We start from the raw sequence: 13361 nt of genomic DNA on the forward strand, positions 1-13361 counted from the left end.
CCCGATAAGTAACAGGTCAGAGACACCGTCTTTGCTCTTGATTTAGCTTTCCCTAGTAGATCCCTTACATTTCTCCATGTCTGATCTCTTCTCTAATATTTTCCCTTATGTTTTCCATGAGCTGGACATGTCCTATTAATCTGATATTTGCTCTATGTACCGCGGTACATCTATTACCTACCACAGCGCGTGGCATAGTAAGAGCAATCCTCACTATGCTCACACATTCTGCTTCAAGACTTTGCTCTTATACTCATATCTGTTCATATAACATCTCAATGAGTCAATATAACACTTCACCACTTAGAACCTTAATCTCACATTAAATCACTAATTCATCCCTAATCAGTCATTAATGCAGGATTAGAAATTCAAGATGTTACAACCTTAGGATCACTCGGGAAGCATTTAGAGCACGATTTAGCTTTGGGTAAGCTTCCTACACTTCTCCCTCTCCTTATATTCAAATTTTCTAAGGATTAGGGTATTGTAGGGCTGTGATTTCATGTTTTCTTAGGTGATGGATGAACCTATTACCTTTTTTAAAATCTTAAGGAGTTAAATCAAGCCTCTAAACCTATATTTATGGATTATATAATGATTTAGAGCTATTGGTTAGGGTTTGGATGAATCTTAGATAAAAATTGGATGATTAAGAGCAATGTGGGAAATGTAATGGTATTATCTATGTGTTGGAATATTAAATAGGATTAACAAAGTGTGTTGTAAGAATTGTTAAGGTTGAACGAAGGTTTTGGGTATAATAGTACCCAGATTTGTGTTATAAATGGGGTAATTAATGTGTGGATTGACAATTTAAGGTTTAATCTTATAAATTAACCTTTAGTTGAGCATTGTGGTGTTAGTGGACACGTGTGCAGCTATTGGTTAACACGATAATCCTTTTTATGGTAAAAGAGTTGAGGCAACCAGATTGTCTAATCTCCCTATTTGCGTGTTTGGATGGTTGTATGATTGTTTATGTAAAACAATTGTTCTTGTTTTGTAATAGTATAATATTAATATACAAGTTTATGATCTAGAAATTATGTGAAGTGGAATGGCAAATTGATGTTTTAGTGTTATAGTTTTTGAAGGCAAAATGCTATTTTGCAAGTATAATTATTTGTGAAACTATGGTTGAGTAGAAATGAATATTTAGTGAAAGTTATATATTATGATTATGTGCTGGAACATCTAACATGTTGGCATGATCATTATAAGAGGGTGGGAGTTCACCTTAGTTTGTTGTTGGCTACATTGTATGGAAATCAATATGGTACACTGGTACTGTGGAGGTCCCAGTACTTAGTATTATATTGTTTGGAAGTCCCAGTACCATGTGAAATAGATTAGCCATCAAAACCCCTAGTATTCATAAACAAGGGGAATCTATGGTATATAGTAGGTGAAGGCACTCTTAACTAACGCTGTCTCCTACTAATGGCAAGCTTGGATCAGTCTAGTTACATGGACTTGGTCCTTTCGAGTTGTCAGCCCATAGATTCATTTGGAAGATATAAGGAGGGTATAAGGTGGTATGTTGATCATGCATATTATACTATAGCTGTATGTGTAGATTTATATGACTCATTACATGTTTTATTATGCCACTTCACATATACACAAACTATTCTCGCATATGAGTAGTTGATTAGACTATTTGGTTATTAAATCCTCAACTCACTCCATGGTTACATTTTATAGGTGAAGGCTTTGATAGGGGTAAGGGAAAATAAGGTGTGATCGAGCACTAAGGAGACTAGCCAGTGATTATATAGCCCCTTTCATTTATTTTGGTTTGTAGCAAATGTTGTATGCATATGCCAACTTAGGACATATATCATTTTGACATGCATTTACATGATTCCTATTGTGAACTGTATGTATGTTGGCCTAAGATGTTGTATCTGTGTTGTAATAGCTATGAGAGGTCGAAATAATAATGCCAATATTAGTTTTGTATTGATTATTGTGTTAGATTAGCCATTGGATTGATTATGTGAAGCTGTCGCCCCTTATGGAATTTATGTTGAAATTAGGTTTTTGGCAGCCAAATCTTGTCTAGATTATTATTATTGTGGTTTGAATGTTTATACAGGTTGTTTGTGGTCGATTTGAGTTAGTTCAAGTGGTTCTATGGTTATTGGCACTTATTTTAGAAGTAGTGGTCTTGAAAGAAAATATGTCATTTTGCTTTGAATTTCAAAATCTCATTTGGCATAGTGTTTGAGTATGAGACTAGTGCCAATAGTTAGATAGCTCTAAGAGCTACATGTGAATACTTGATTTGCTCGAATTATATGTCAAATGGTAAAATGACATGCTCTAGAAGTTGGCCCCTAAAGCTATCATAATAGCAATTTATTGTCATGATAAGGGATACGTGTTGCGGTACATTGTCCATCGTGCTGTGGTGTAAGGCACATAGAGGGATGTTTCCCTCTATGCAATCCACTTTGGTGGACATCGTAATGCACCACGGTACACTATGCCTCTATGACTGAAAACTTTGTTTTGCTTATTATTTTTAAGCATGATGAATTTCTTATGCTTCCATTGTCTAATTTATTTAGTTTAAAACTATAGTTTAAGCTCAAATGACTAATGAAAAGGGTTTTTCTTGGGATCCCATTTTCTTAAATATTCTTTTAACCCTTGTATTATGATAACCATTTTCTTGGAATTTAACTAGTCTCAGTTATCATAATGATGTTTCGTGTTTGATGTCCTTTATGTTTGGTAATGTCAGGGATGACAATGCATAGGGGGTCATAACCTTGCTCTATGTAAGGCTAGAAAGTCTAAAAGGTCTTGAGCATAGAGCTTGATTCTGCCAAGAAGGACCTAAGAGATCTTCAAGGTTTCAAGTGCAGAGCTTGACTTCGCCATGATGATCCTAGGATAATGATCCATGAGTGTTCCCTGGACTAAGATAGGGGATCATTGTCCTACTCTGTATAAGGCCAGAAAGTCTTGAAGGTCTTGAGTATAGAACTTGACTTAGCCAAGAAGGACCTTGGAGACCACCCATATGCAAAGAGAATACTTGGTCTAAGATAGAGGTATGGTAGGCCCTATTCCATGTAAGATTGAAAGTCTTGGTTCGAGCATAAAGGTTGCTTTGTTATGTGAAATTGAGAATATATGAGCATGAGCATGATAGATAGAGGTGTATGAATTCTTATATATGCTTGTTATACAACTTTTACTAAAACACATGCTACTTTATCTCATATTTATAATTTTGTTTACTAATCGGTATTTGGGTTATATCTAAGTTACTAGGATGTACATCTCACTCCATTACCTTTATACATAGGTGAAGAGAGCACGAGAAGGCCGGGGTAAGAGTAGCCTCACTTGATAGTGGTATGACTACTAATTGTATAGAATGAATGTATAAAGTTGTAATTAGAATTTGAGTTGCCAATTAGGATACATAGGTGTGTGAAATGAACATGTGAATGTGCATATGAATTGTGTTATGAAAACTTGTTTGTGTGTGATAATGCATCTCACCAAGGGTACCCCAATAGTAGATATGTGGGCAGGTCTAGATGCCAACCAAGCAAGTGTATGTTATTATGCAATGTAACCTTTCCTAATATCTACTCGATATTAGGAAGGGTTAACTAAATTACCACTCGACTTATTCAAATCATAAATAAATATTTTGTTTGAAAAGCTTGGGCCTAAAACTCGCTATGAAAAGCTTGGTTGGATTATAGGCCATGTGCTGAGACTTGTGGCATATAGCCACATACCCTGATCTCTTTAACATGCACTGCGGAATGGCATGCCATGAACTGTAATGCACAAGTTTGATTTTGCTACTGTCATTTAATAGCAAAAATGACAAAATTTCAAAATACGCCATTTTCACATACAACATCCAATCAAAATGATTCAAGAGGCCACATAAAGCTTATCACATAAGCTAACTAATGAGATAGGTTTGGACGCAATCTAATGGTTTGTTCAAAATTTGGACACTCGAGTGCAAAAAGTCACTTTTTCTAAAAATTTTACGCACCCAAGCACTCAAACCGATTCCTTTATCTCATTAGACCATTATAGGCCTTGAACCAAGATCAAAAGGACTTATTATACTTGATTGACCATAATATATCGCATATATATGCACATATCAAAATTTAGCTGTTTCATGACCAATTTTCACAAAACATAAACTTTGCGCTATTTGGCATAAATTGGCCCACTTAGCCATTTTCACCACAAAATCAACACTTTACACATTTACGACAACCTCACAACTACAATCTTAGCCCAGTTAATCATTTTACTACATATTCTCACACATAGGCTAAGATTCATAAAAATCACTATAAATCTCTACAAATCACCACTTTAAAATGCATGCAATCCTTATGGCAACTTATACACAAATTATCTATAAAGTTCCAGTTCATTACACAAATTTTGAGTTCACACAGCTTTAATAACTCTAAGCCAGCCTAAACTCTTTTCCCTTGCCCTAATCATTGTTCGTCCTGTAAAAATATAACCATAGGGGTGAGACAAAAACTCAATTATAAAATAACTTACTACTATTTACTATCACATGCAACCATAAGCAAGTATAGCATAATATATAATTAAACATAGCATATAAATTACATCTCACTTTAAATCACATTGGTGTATATCATTTCACCAGTTTTAGAACTATATTCACCACTTTCTCACACATAACATGATCACTACCAACCGAACCTCCGAATCACCCTTACTTGAAACTATAAACTCGCCTTAAACCAATATACACTCTCATTAGCCTTAATCTCACCTTTAAGGTAGAATCACCAGGTCAAAGGTGTTCTATCTCACTTTTAAATTATGATTTCTCCCAATATATACAATAGGGTGTCATTAACTCTAACTCCATATCACATTGATACTAAGGAGTTCAAATCTTTAACACTGTACCTCAATAGGCATTAAGGAGATAATCTCCAACACCACATCTCGAAAGGCACTAAGGAGATATAATTCTCCAACATCGCAGCCTGTTGGGCACTAAGGAAAATACTTCCATATGGTCTTTCTTTACCCTCCCACAAGTGAACTCCCACCTCTATGATCATGCATTCCTAACCAATCATAGGTTTCCAATCACCACCATGCACATATATACATATATATTTCTATACCAAATTAAACCATTTAACTTATTTCTTTAACTAAATTTCATTTTCATTCCATAACTATGCAATGTCACAAAACATGCTCAATTTAAAATAGTTTCATGCAATAGATAACATACTTACACACAGTTACAATAAATAGTCAAACAGAGGAAGTTATCTGGTTACATCAATCCTTCTACCATTAGAAAGGTTACCCACGGATTTCGATTACCACTACAGCTCGTCACAAGCTTCCTTTCTCAACTCACACATGAAACACGCTAATCTACACAAAACTGGCATGATTAGTCAACTAGTTCTAATTTACCAAAAACATTTAATTTCTACTTCTAGTTACACTTAGCCATCTATTCTTTTCCACTTAACCATTTTAAGCTAGTTACCACTCAATTACCACTTTATATCACTTCAAACAATCCCATTCTACTTTAACATGATTTCCATCCTTATATTCCTTTGAATTACAATCAAATTGAGCCTACAAGTTCAGAGCTCTATCATTTAACTCTAAACTAGTCGCAAAGCTCTAATTTAACTCTTGAGAACCCTTTTATTACTACAGGGTAAGAAACAAACCCCTTAAATTTTATTAATTCAATTTCTCTATAACTCATACCAAGAGAAATTATGATAGAATGGAAGATAAGGGTTATACGAAGCTTACCTAATAAGTTATTAATTGAAAGTGCCTTCTAATGCCCCATAATCTCTTGCCCTAGCCAACCTTGGCTTCCGCTCTTCTCCTCCTTGTGTGTTTTTAATTTTCCTTTCTAAAACTCACCCTAAATTCATGATTTAATGGGTCTTTTTCTGGTCTATAAGTCGTGATGCATGTAGCTTATGCCAAAGTGCAGGCATAGTAAGGAGAATCCTCACCACGCGTACACTCTTTAACCTAAAACACAACCCTTCCACCCGTATCTAGCCATTCAACATCTAAAGGACACAAATCATTAAGTAATCATCCAAATCTATAATCCCCTACTAATTATCACTTTACCCTGATTAATAACTAATCATAATATTAGAAAATTAGGATGTTACATGTAACTTATCCTATTGGTATATATGTGAATTGTTATGTGAAATTATGTATATATGTGAGAGCTTGACACAAATGGTAAGGTAGAACCCCATTTGGAAGAGTCAAGCATATTTATGATTCCTAACTATATGGTAAGGGAGAACCCCATTTGTTAGAGTTGGATGGTTAAAAGTAGAACAATTTTATGTGTATTTGTGATTGTTTATGTATTCCTTATATAAGCCCATAATTGTGTAATGTGGCATTGAGAGTTCAAAATGAGCAATTGATGTGATATATGTGATTAGAAGTGTTAGTCAAATGTATAGTCCTTTTAGACTTGATTTAAGGCCCGGAGTGGTCTAATGGGATAAGAAATGATAATTGAACACCTAAGGTGCAATTTTTAAAAGAAAAAGTAGCTTTTTTGCACCTAGGTGTCTAATTTTAGATCAAGCCATCAAATCAAGCCTAATTAGGTAGAATACATTGTAAGATTTGTGTGGGTAATTGAATTACTCTACTCAAATGTTGGATGCAGAAATGGCACAAGGCAGATGTTCGCTTTGTGAATTGTTTTGTGATAGGAGATTTTGCTGTCATATGTGCCGTGACACTTTGTGTTCTATCTTACTCCAGGCCTTGAACCAATCATCCGAATTTTACATATAGGACTCTGCCTTACCATATGGTTAGGAATAAAAAATATACTCAACTCTTCCAAATGGGGCTTAGCCTCACTATTTATGTCAAGTTCTCATATATACATATAAATTCACAGTCAATTCACATTCATACAAGTGAAACAAGTTACATAATAACATATACTTCTTAATTGATATTTAGGCCTACCCACATACCCACTACTATAGTACCCTCAATGAGATGCAACATCATATATACAAGCAAGTTTCAACCACAATTCATATATATACATTCACACATTTATACTCATATTCACTTATGCATCCTAGTTGGCAACTCAAATCTCTATCTAAAACGTTATACATTCATTATACACAAGTAGTAGTCATAGCACTACCATGTGAGGCTACTCTTTTCTTGTTTCCTTTCCTGGCCTTCTCATGTTCTCTTCAATTGTGTACAAAAGTAATAAAGAGTGACATACATCCCAGTAACTTGGATATAATCCAAATTCCAATTAGTAAGCAAAATCATAAACAAAAGATAAAGCAACATGAATTTCAATAAAAACAATACAATATGCATACGTAAGAACTCACTCTCATCAATCTCGTCATGCTCATGCTCATGCTCATACATTTTCAGTTCCACCTAGCAGAACAATCCTAGTTCCGCCTAGCAAAACAATCTCTATGCTTGGACCAAGACTTTAAATCTTTCATTAAACAAGGCCACCATACCACTATTCAAACTATATCCTCTTCGTGTATGGGTGGTTTCTTAGGTTTGTTGTAATAAAGTCAGGCTCTACACTTAAGACCTTCAAGATTTCCTGGCCTTACATAGAGTAAGACCACGACCCCTTACCTAATCTAGGGTATACTCATGGATCATTATCCTAGGTCCGTTGTGGCAGAGTCAAGCTTTATGCTTGAGAATATCAGAATCTCCTAGGTCCTTCTTGGCAAAGTCAAGCTTTACATTCAAGACCTTTAGGATTTCTTAGACTTGCACAGAGTAGGGCCGTGACCCCCTACCTAGTATAGGGTATACGCATGGATGTAATTCATATGTCAATGCATATGTCTCTTCACATTCATTTCATATGTAATTCACACACCCATGTATATATATCCTTCATAATATTGCTACTTTATTAGTTCATAACACAATGCATATAGTTATATAAAAATACTTGTAAATAATCTCACAAACAAACAAGTAAAAGGTTACTCTAGCTACCTTTTAACCTTACTATCAAAGGTTACCATTCGCACTGAACCTCTCATGTTAGTCCAGCTTTTTCAAGACACCTTTAAATGTTCAATATATAGAATGAACACCTTCCAATCAATCACTAACACTCAATTTAGGCATCAATTTGGCTAAATTGAATTCTCGTAATACACAAAACGATTCAACTAACACCTTTCAAATTCACATAATTCATCATTTGTAGTTATTGGTCCTACAAACTGCTCAAATGACCACATAAACCTCCTAACTCATTTATTCAACCAATTTTCACCATTTTAACCTAACTTTTTAAGCTAATTAAGCCTAAATCCTCAAAGCTCTTCCATTTAACTCTAGACTAGTCACAAAACCTTTGTTTCATATTCGGTAGCCCTTTTTAAGCCTTTCTTTTAGATTCTAAAACCTTAAAACTTCATGATTTGATTTATCAACCGATGAAATTCAATGAAAACAGGGTAGAAATGAAGCTTAGGGCTATACAATACTTACTTAATAAGTTATTAGCTTAAGCAGACTCTTGGTAGCTGGATAATGCTTAACCTAGTATAGATGAACTCCTCCTCCTCTCATATGCATTTTCCACCACTTTCTCTTCTGATTTCACAAGCTGATCACTTCAGCTTTAAGTGAAATATGTGAAATGCAATGTGGCGTATGTAGCTTCTACCGTGGCACATGGCACAATGAGTTTAATCTCACTTGTGCTTGCTTGTTTCATCTTAAATTTCTGTTCTACCCTTCAATCCTATCAACATAACAACTAATCAACTCAAAATATCAACTCAACATCCCAACCATGATCAATCTACTAATTACTAATTTACCCCTGATTAGCAACTAGTCCTTGATTAAAATTCAGGATGTTACACATTCTGTGCCATGTTGTAGTGCATGACACAGAGAAGAACAGAGCTTATGGCTCTGTACCACATGTTGTGATGCATGGTGGTGTGAGCTGCAATGCTTGGCACTTTTTCAAGGGAAAATGTTATGTTTCATTGAGTTATAGAATCATGTTTATGATTCCATTAGCCCTCTTATTTGAACATATGTTTGACGAAATTGAGATTTTCTATTTTGAAAACAATTTAAGGACTATTACTTGATATTATGTGATTGTTGTTTGATGATTGTGTATTTAATAATGGTAAATTCTAGATTAAGTAGGGATTTTACATTATTATTGTGTCCCCACATGTGCATTAGTGAGTGTATGTGTTGTGAGATGATAAATGTTGTACTTGGCCACATAGCTATTATTATTGTAGTTGTGGCAATCTTTTGAAAACCTTACAAAATTTGTGAAAGATCATTATTGCCATTTGCATCTATAATTAATGGGAAGTATTACGCTAGTCTCAAAATACCTCAATTACTTTGGCAGTGTTCCTAGAGTAGTTTATAAAAGTACTTTCCTCGATCTATAAAGATGATAAGAAAGTAACCAAGTTCCTAATGCTTAAGTATGTAAAGAATGAGATGTAAAGATAGTTGAAACTTATACTAAGAGAGAATAATGCTAATGAGTTTCAACTTATAGCTTGAATAATGGGATATCTATATGAGATATTCCAAAGAATACTAAGACAAATGAAGGAACTTCAGTATTAGAGGAAAGCCTAATAATAATGGATTAGTAGGAAAAGGTTCAAGAGTTCACAAAGAGATGGAGGTTAAGTTAGTAAGTCTTAGAGACTTTAGAGCAAGGAATATAGCCACTAGAAAAAGAGGCATTGAAGTGAAGAAGACCTTGCAAGCAAGTAAGAATATTTGCTATAAATGTGGAAAGGCAAGAAACTATGCTTATGGATGCACGCTATGGATGGGGGACGCTAAACCTTAAGTGTGAGACTAAGAGTTTTTGCCCTTATATAAGAGAAGGATTATAAGACACTAATAAGACAATCAAAGTTAATGATTGTCCAATTAATGTCATGAATGATGTGGGTGCTAGCTTTTCAATTATTTTATGAATAAATAAGCAAGACGAGGCTCATAAGTCACCCAATATGACCACAGTTAATGATCATATATAATGTTAAAATGTTATTTATGAATCGAGTACTAGCCATAGCTCATGAATGAGTAGGGAAATAAGTTTAAAAGTAAGTTAATTAATAGATAACCTCCTTGTCTCCTCCACCCTTATAGGTGTTTCAGAGAGTTCAGTATATGTGTGCTAGCTATAAAGTTTAATTAAGCATTGTTGCATTTTAACAAGATGTTATGCATGCCATTCCATAATATAGATCTTACATCAAGGTCTAAATTGGGTATCAATTATTGATGCTCTATTCAACTGCAAAAGTATGTCCCTCTTACTCATTTCTCCAATAGCATGAAAGAGAGGAAAAGAAAAAGGTAAAAAGAGTAATGATGAAAAGGCTAGTCATAAGTTTGTGACTTTAACCAGAGTAGTAAGATGCCTATAGAAAGGATACTAAAGTTATATAGTGTTCTTTTCTATTGATGTTGAAACCAAATAAGGTATCAATTCACAAATTAGAGTTTAAAACATATGTGGAAGCATGGAATCTAATTTAGATGAATGCATTTGCAAAAGAAGTGTAAAAACATCAATTTTCAGCTAACACAGCATATATGCCGTGGCATACTACTTATGTGCCATGACTCACTGCCATTACACCATGCGCCGCTATAGAGGCGCCATGCATCATGGTGCATTATACAAATTTGACAGCATTCTGTTGTCAAATAACAGCATCTAAGGCAAACTTTCATCGTGTCCCATTTCTCCGTTCAACATCTAATTGAAATGCTTTAGGTATCTATAGAAAGCTTTCTCCTAGCTCTACCTATTGGCATAAATTTCACAACCAGATTATTTTTCTATCAAAAGTTGGTCACCCTTTACAAATCTTAATTTTTTTCATAACAACACATAATTTGGGTGTCCAAACTATAGCACGAGTGCCAACAGCCCACACTAAATCTTAGAACACACTCAATAAACCATTATAGACTCATGCAACATACCACACCCATCTAAACACACTTATAATAAATTTTCAACATTCATCCCTTGATTCATAAAACATGAGGGGGAGTTAACTTTGCATAAATCCATCAATCATTCATCCATGACAAACCAATTACACAATATCTTACTTACACTAGTATTTTAGCCCTATTAAGCTTTACAACTCCAACACAAACAAACTTAGGCCACAAAATACATTCTAAACATCAAATTATGAGTGCAAGTAGTCCAAAAATGGATTATTCTATCCTAGTTGGCAAATTAACAATTGGAATACACATAAAGTAAATTTAGAGGCCTATTGATAGGAATTTCACATGATCCTAGGCCTTTAGTCATTTTCCTCGATTTTGATCTGATGAGTTATGTAACCTCCTCCTATATCCACTCAATATAAGAGAAGATTATAGTGTTACCACTACCTCGTATCAAAAGCTTTGGTCAAAAACTTATTTTGTAAAATCAATCAATTCACAACATGATCAAAGAAAAACACAGTGGAAGAAAATCATACATTCCTTAACTACATAGTGGACATAACCTACCAGCATTCCTATCCTAATTGCATGCATTTCATCATAAAATAAAAACTGAAATTTGGTCTGTGCACTGCAGAGGTTGATTAGTGCACCGCGGCATGTGGCACAAAGCCACACGCTCACCTTGTCTATGTCGTGCATTGCAGCATGTGTCACTATGTGCCGCAGCGCGCTTGTCCGAATTTTAAGCGTGGGCCAATTTCTCATACAACATTCGATTGGAGTGATTCAAGCACCCATATAAAGCTTAGCTCGTAGACTAGCTAATAAGATAGGTTTGGACACGATCTAATGGTTTGATCAAAATTTAGACACTCGAGTGTAAAACATCACTTTTTCTGACAATTTTGCGCCCCTAAGTGCTCAATTCAATCCCTTTCTCTCATTAAATCATACTAAGCCTTGAACTAAGTCCAAAAGGATCTAATACACCTGATTGACCACAATTAATCACAATCATACTCATATATCGAAATTTGACCCTTCTATAGCTAATTTCCACAACTAACTAACTTTACATACATTGCTATTTTTTTGGCAAAACTTAGCCCACTTGGCTATTTCTCAACTCATACATATACAATCATATTCACAATACAATCTTAGCCTTAAATTTCTTATTTCATCATAATTTATCCTTTAGCTTAAGATTCACCAATGCAAACAATCATTTGACACATATACTCCAAGTCATAGCCCCTTTTTGTTTCATTTCAACACATATACAATTAATCGGGCTAGGCTTCACAAAATCTCAATTCAATATATGCATGCAACCCTATAGCAACTCATATACACTTATATATACAATCTTTTAGTTCAGTTCATTACATAACCTTAGAGTACACGGCTTCACAACTCAAGCTGGTCCATACTCTCTTCCCTTGCCCTGATCACTTCCCAGTCCTATAAACATGTAACCATGGGGGTGAGGTAAAAATCTCAGTAATAGAATAACTCACTCCTATTGACTATCACATGCAACAATATGAAAGTAAATATAGTATATCATTAAAGCCTCATAAAGTAGTATTTATATCACATATCTCATTTCATTCTCAGCTTTTCCTCAATCACAAATATTTCCATGTTATGTCAAAATATTTCATCATATCACATAATATATTAGCATGATCCTTACCAACCGAACCTCCGAATCACCCTGACATGAAACTATAGGCTCATCTTAGACTAATGTACACTTTCATTAGTCTTGAGCTCACCTGTAGTGGTAGAATCACCTAGCCAAAGATGTTTTAATGCACAATATGGACTATAGTTTCCCCAATACACACAATGGGGCATCATTAACTCTAACACCGCATCGTAAAGATACTAAGGAGTCTCTCATCTCCAACACTGTACCTTATTAGGCACTAAGGAGATCTTCTCCAACACTGTATCTTTCAAGGCACTAAGGAGAATTGTTTCCAACATCGCACCTTGACAGGGTAATAAGGAAATCTTACCATATGGTCTTTATCATCTCCTACATTCGGGTGAACTCCTACCCCTATGATTATGCTTTCTCAAACCATTTAAGGTTCCTATTTACCATATCACATTTTCTTGCACATTATATACAAATAATATTTTTCATTACAAAACACACATTTCAATGGTCATTTCAACTAAAAATATTTCCATACACAACAATTACTTATTACTATAAAACATGCTTAATTCAAAACCATTTCATGCACTACATAGCATACTAACATATA

Source organism: Prosopis cineraria, unplaced genomic scaffold, assembly GCF_029017545.1.
Source record: "Prosopis cineraria cultivar Desert tree isolate PC_DT_omini unplaced genomic scaffold, ASM2901754v1 PC5, whole genome shotgun sequence".
In the NCBI taxonomy this organism is placed as follows: domain Eukaryota; kingdom Viridiplantae; phylum Streptophyta; class Magnoliopsida; order Fabales; family Fabaceae; genus Prosopis; species Prosopis cineraria.